Genomic DNA, 6,429 nt, shown 5'->3' with positions numbered 1-6,429 from the left:
TCTCCAAGGTATAACTCTTTGGCTGGGTCATCAAGGTAGAACTCGTTCTGGGGGTCTTGGTTGTTCAAAATGTCTTCAAACAAAAAAATAACTTCATCCCAAGTTGTGTTAAAAGCAGAATTTTCATTTCGTATCTCAGATACAATTTCCTGTGAAAGAAAATAACAATGTATTAATTTAATACAATATTTTTATTTGTATAAATCAAGCTCTATGAATATAAAAATTAACTTTGTTAACTCTTACACGAGTGTCATCTAAAAAAAAAAAAAAAAATTAAAATAAATAATTAAATAAATAAATAAATAAATAAATAAATAAATAAACAAACTTACCTCCATTGATAAGAGGTTCGAGTCCAGTTCATCAATCTGAAGGTTGAGTTCTACACAGGTAGTAGGACTCCAAGGAATAGCAAAGGTATCCCATTCCATTTCGGCATAGTAGTCCATTCTCAAGTGAAGCAGAAAGCGTGTTTGAAAAAGCCTGTGTGGTCGGTGCCTTTTATAAGGACTGGGTGTGTCATTTCCTGTGGAAATTCCCTGGGCTTGTCTTAACTGGAAATGATGTGATGGGAATTCCCTGAAAATGATGTAATGTATTACCTGGAAATGATACAATGCTGAAGAGTTTATAAAGTGGGTGGGGCTTAGCAAAAGTGGGAGGAGCTTAGCAAAAGTGGACGGGGCTTAGTAAAAAGTGGGCGTGGCTTAACAAAAAGTGGGCGGGGCTTAGTAAAAAATGGGCGTGGTTTACCAAAAAGTGGGCGGGGCTTACCAAAAAATGGTATGTGGCACTGGAGGCGCTCAAACAAGAACATTGAGGGAGGTTTACCATTTTATCTTAGCTCAGTTAAAATATCTTAATAAAGAACCAAACTCAAACATATTTTTTGTTAATATATTAGATGGTGAAGAGAGTTGTAGGAGAATTAAATTATTTCCCACGCATAAACAAATATTTGTAGGGTCGTTGTTTGAGTGGGTTATATTCACCAGATGATATTAAGAGTAAAAGGTTAAAAGGTCCATGAGGTCAGAAGGATCACAGGTGTTTAAGTGGTCTAATGAATAAGGATAACATGTCAAAAGGTTAGAAGGTTCGTAAAGAACAGGGTGAGAGAAATATAGGTGTTTAGGGGCAATGAGGGAGGGAAAGAATTAATATGGAAGTGAATGGGTCAATGTTTGAGTGGGTCAAAGATTAATCTGCCAGATGATATGTAGAAGAAGGATGATAGGTCTATAAGAGAAAACAAATATTTGTAGTGTTTGAGTGGTCTAATGAACAACATTAAGGATAGGTACTACAGACAAAAGGTTCATAAAGATGAGGGTGGGAGAAATAGAGGTGTTTATGATTTTTGAAAAAGACAAGGGGGTAAATGACATTAGATAGGGATTTCCCATGTTAAACGGAGGTGTCCCAGAAGCAACATTATTACACTACTTATATGTATAATATATATATATATATATATATATATATCTATAATATATATATATATATATATATATGTATAATATATATATATATATATATATATGTATAATATATATATATATATATATGTATAATATATATGTATAATATATATATATATATATATGTATAGTATAATATATATGTATAATATATATATATATATATATGTATAATATATATGTATAAGTATAATATATATATGTATAATATATATATGTATAATATATATATGTATAATATATATATGTATAATATATATATGTATAATATATATATATGTATAATATATATATATGTATTATATATATGTATAATATATATATGTATAATATATATATGTATAATATATATATGTATAATATATATGTATAATATATATATGTATAATATATATATGTATAATATATATATGTATAATATATATATGTATAATATATATATGTATAATATATATATGTATAATATATATATGTATAATATATATATGTATAATATATATATGTATAATATATATATGTATAATATATATATGTATAATATATATATGTATAATATATATATGTATAATATATATATGTATAATATATATATGTATAATATATATATGTATAATATATATATGTATAATATATATATGTATAATATATATATATGTATAATATATATATGTATAATATATATATGTATAATATATATATGTATAATATATATATGTATAATATATATATGTATAATATATATATATGTATAATATATATATATGTATAATATATATATGTATAATATATATATGTATATATATATATATATGTATATATATATATATATATATATATATATATATATATATATATAATGGTACTTTCAAACAAAAAATGACCGCACCGTGATCCCATATTGTGACAAAATCCTGTAACTGGTGGATTGGGAAACACACATTTAATACGCTATTAAAATATTAACTCGACACCTGTCAACCACGACACCCTCCCCACGGTTGTATCAGAATGAACTGATTCGTTACACGGTCACGGATTGCCCCCAATATTGGGCCGTTCAAAAATTACATAACGTGTGTGTATATATATACAGACTTGGCATTTAATATGGATTTTTTTTTTTTCTTGACTGGTTTACTTTCTGAACTCGGTATATCAATCTGGTGAGTTTCTTTTATGCTACGGTGATTTCTTTGTTAAAAGAACCATGTCACTGATTGTCTGTCGCAGCAAGAAGTCAATAACAGGATTATATCACAGGTGGCGTGACAAAATGTACGGACAGGTACATTTGACGATTGGCTTCACAATCGGGTATATAAGGGTTGTTGCGTTCTGTATTAGTGGAAAACAACTGCTGCACATCGACAAAAGTTATTGCCGCTTCCCCTGGAGATGGTCCGTCAACTCGACAATGCTGTTTGTCATTTAGTGGTGGCTTTACGAAATTCCGGCATGAAACAGCGTGCTATTGCTTGGCAGTATGGCATCACTCAAGGTCAGGTGTCAAAGATCCTGAAACGAAATGCTCATAGGGGTGTCCCTACTCCAATACCAAGGCCAGGACGTCCCCGCAGAACCACAAGGAGGGATGATCGCCAGCTGCACCAGTTAGTCCGCAATGGCTGTACTAAGTCAGCTAATCGGCTTAGGGCTGAGTGGCAGCAACTGACAAATGTGCCTGTATCCAGAAGGCTAGTCAACCAACGACTGGTTCAAGCAGGCTATCGTGCCAGGCGTCCCCTGAGAAAGCCGCGTCTGACCAGACAACACCGCCAGCGCCGATTGCAGTGGACCAGAGAGCACCGTCAATGGCAGCCAGGACACTGGAATCACGTGATCTTCAGTGACGAGTCTAGATTTCTGGTCTATCGTCAAGATGGCCACGTCCGAGTGCGCAGACAAGTGCATGAAGCCTACAACGAGGATTGTATAGTGCCAAGAGTCCAAGCTAGAGGTGGTGGGGTGACTGTTTGGGCTGCTTTTCATGCAGGGGGCAAAACTGACCTGGTTGTTCTGAATGGAAACCTGAACCAGTTCAAGTACAGGGCCATTCTGGAAGAAACATTGCTTCCATTTGTTCGTGCAGTCTTTCGAGGAAACTTTGTCTTCCAAGATGACAATGCACGGCCTCATCGTGCTCGCATGATCCAACACTTTCTTGCTGACCGTGATGTAGAGCATATGGAGTGGCCTGCCATGTCCCCGGATATGAATCCGATAGAGAACTTGTGGGCAGAATTAACGCGTCAAATCGACCACTTGGACCAGCAGCCGACCTCTGTGCGTGAATTGCAGCAGACTATTGTCACTGCATGGCAAGCGATTCCTGTCAAAACCTTGGCAAATCTCGTGAACATGCCTCAACGTGTACGTGCTCTCCTGAATGCTCGTGGGGGTTACACGAAGTACTTAACTGTAATTTTACTGTCCGTAATCCCAGTCATAATTTAACTTTTGTTTTATTTAAAAAAAATTTTGGCTAATGTGCAAAATAGAGATACTTCTGGAAAACGCGCAGAAGTTTAACACAGTACTGTCCGTGAATTGATTTCGATATCAGTTTACATCACTTTCAAGGATCAATTTATTTGCTTCGAAATGTCAAATGTGTTTTTTGTTTCTTTTAAAGGTCACATTAAGAAAATCTAGAATAATTTCAACATAATTCCAATGAACTTTTGGTTCTAAGTCATCTTGAAAAGTAAGTTCACCCCCACAAAAATAAAATTCCATATTAAATGCCAAGTCTGTATGATGAGATTTTTCGGGGTCCATCATCGTCGATAACCCTCGACCAAAACAAGGCCAATGAAAATCTGACGAAACGATGCAGAGCAGTGTATAATCAACAATGGCCGACAAGCCTAATTTGTTAGGTGCAGCAGAAAAACAAGATGGCGGCCATATATTTTTGTTTTGGTGCTATGGTGGGTGGAGTCAAGCAACAGCTGTCCAACCAATGGGTGCACATTTCAAAAATTGATCCCCACCAAGAACCCCAAAAGTAATGGGAAGCTCTTGTCGAGCTGCCACATGTCGCAGGTTATTATTTGAGGTACCACTTGAACCAAGGATAGATTTATTTGTTTTTCTTGGTACAAGTACAAGTACCAAGTACCTAAAATTAGAATCAGGTGCACCAGCTCAGGTGCAAATGATTAGAACATCGTTAGAGAGGATCTTGGAGGAACCTGTCTTATTTAAACCTCAGACATTTAGTTTGGTTTGCTCTTTGTTGTTGAAGTGTGCGGCGTCACCATGCCTAGATCAAAAGAGCTCTCTGAGGCCTTCAGAAAGAAGGTTATAGATGCCTACGATCTGGGAAGGGATTTAAAAAGATCGGCAAACAATTTGAAATCAATCATTCGACTGTCCGGAAGATCATCTACAAGTGGAGAAGATTCCAAACAACTGCCAACTTGTTCAGGCCAGGCCGCCCCAGCAAGTTCAGCCCGAGAGCAGACCGCAAGGTGCTGAAAGAAGTCTCAAAGAACCCCAGAATGTCATCACCGGACCTACAGGTACGGTAGCTCTTGCCACTGTTGATGTCAAAGTGCACGAGTCTACCATTAGAAAGAGGCTGCACAAATTTGATCGACATGGGAGGTGTGCCAGGAGGAACCCTTTGCTGTCCAGAAAGAACATCAGGGCAAGACTAAAGTTTGCAAATGACCACCAAGGCAAAGACCAGCACTTCTGGAACAATGTGCTCTGGACAGATGAGTCAAAGGTAGAGCTATTTGGCCACAGTACCAGAAGACATGTTTGGCGAAAACCAAAGATAGCATTTGACCACAAGAACCTGATACCAATTGTAAAGCATGGTGGTGGAAATATTATGGTTTGGGGCAGCTTTGCTGCATCAGGGCCTGGGCAGCTCACTATCATAGAATCCACGATGAATTCTTCATTGTACCAGAGGGTGCTTGAGGATAATGTGAGGCCATCTGTCAAAGTTGAAGCTGAACCGAAGGTGGACCTTGCAACATGGCAATGACCCTAAACATACCAGTAAATCCACCAAGGAATGGCTGAAAAGAAAGAAAGAAAGGGAGGGTTCTGGAATGGCCAAGTCAAAGCCCAGATCTAAATCCCATCGAGATGTAGCGGGATTTGAAACGAGCTGTGCATGCAAGAAACCCCTCAAACATCGCACAGCTGAAAGAATTCTGCATGGAGGATTGGGCAAAAATTTCTCCCAGTCGATGTCAGAGACTGGTCGACAGTTATAAGAAACGCCTACTTGAGGTTGTTTCTGCCAAAGGGGGCAATGCCACCTATTAGAGCCATGGGTGTACTTGCTTTTTCCACATGCGAAATTTGCATTTATGTTTATTTAAATTATACAATGGACTACAAAATGTAAATGTTTCATAATATTTGTTATATTATGTCACCTTTATCTATCAATATTGTTGAAACTAGTGCCTGCCCGTACGTGCGGGGAGGTAAGTACGTGGACATACGTACGTTGACGTACGTACCAAAAATAAGGCCTCACTGTCTGGAAGTTCGCATATCGCAGTTACGATTAATGGCAAATTAGTTTTAATGGCCAATTCTTCAATTTTTCAAACCGCGAGGCAGAAACAACAAACACACGCGGTTCCTTCGCTGTAGCTTGACTGTACGTGCAAAGAAAAATTAAAACTTTCATCGTTCCTTCGGTCCTCGTTCTCGTCCTTCGCCGTTCCTTCGCTCTCGTCCTTCGCTGTTCCTTCGTTCACGTACAAAACGTATGTGTTTGCTAAATAAATGGCCATAACTTGGTAACCACTTGTCCGATTAATAGCAATCCTTGAAAAGGCATATCCTCAGGTCCCCAGCAATATACCTGGCAAGTTTCACTGAGATCGGCCCAGTGGTTGTCGAGAAACAGCGGTCACAGACATACACACAGACACAGAGATTGCTTGCATAATAGAGAGATGAAGATCAAATA

This window comes from Myxine glutinosa, chromosome 13, assembly GCF_964187855.1.
Source record: "Myxine glutinosa chromosome 13, kmMyxGlut1.1, whole genome shotgun sequence".
Classification (NCBI taxonomy): domain Eukaryota; kingdom Metazoa; phylum Chordata; class Myxini; order Myxiniformes; family Myxinidae; genus Myxine; species Myxine glutinosa.
This window is presented reverse-complemented; position numbering follows the sequence as displayed.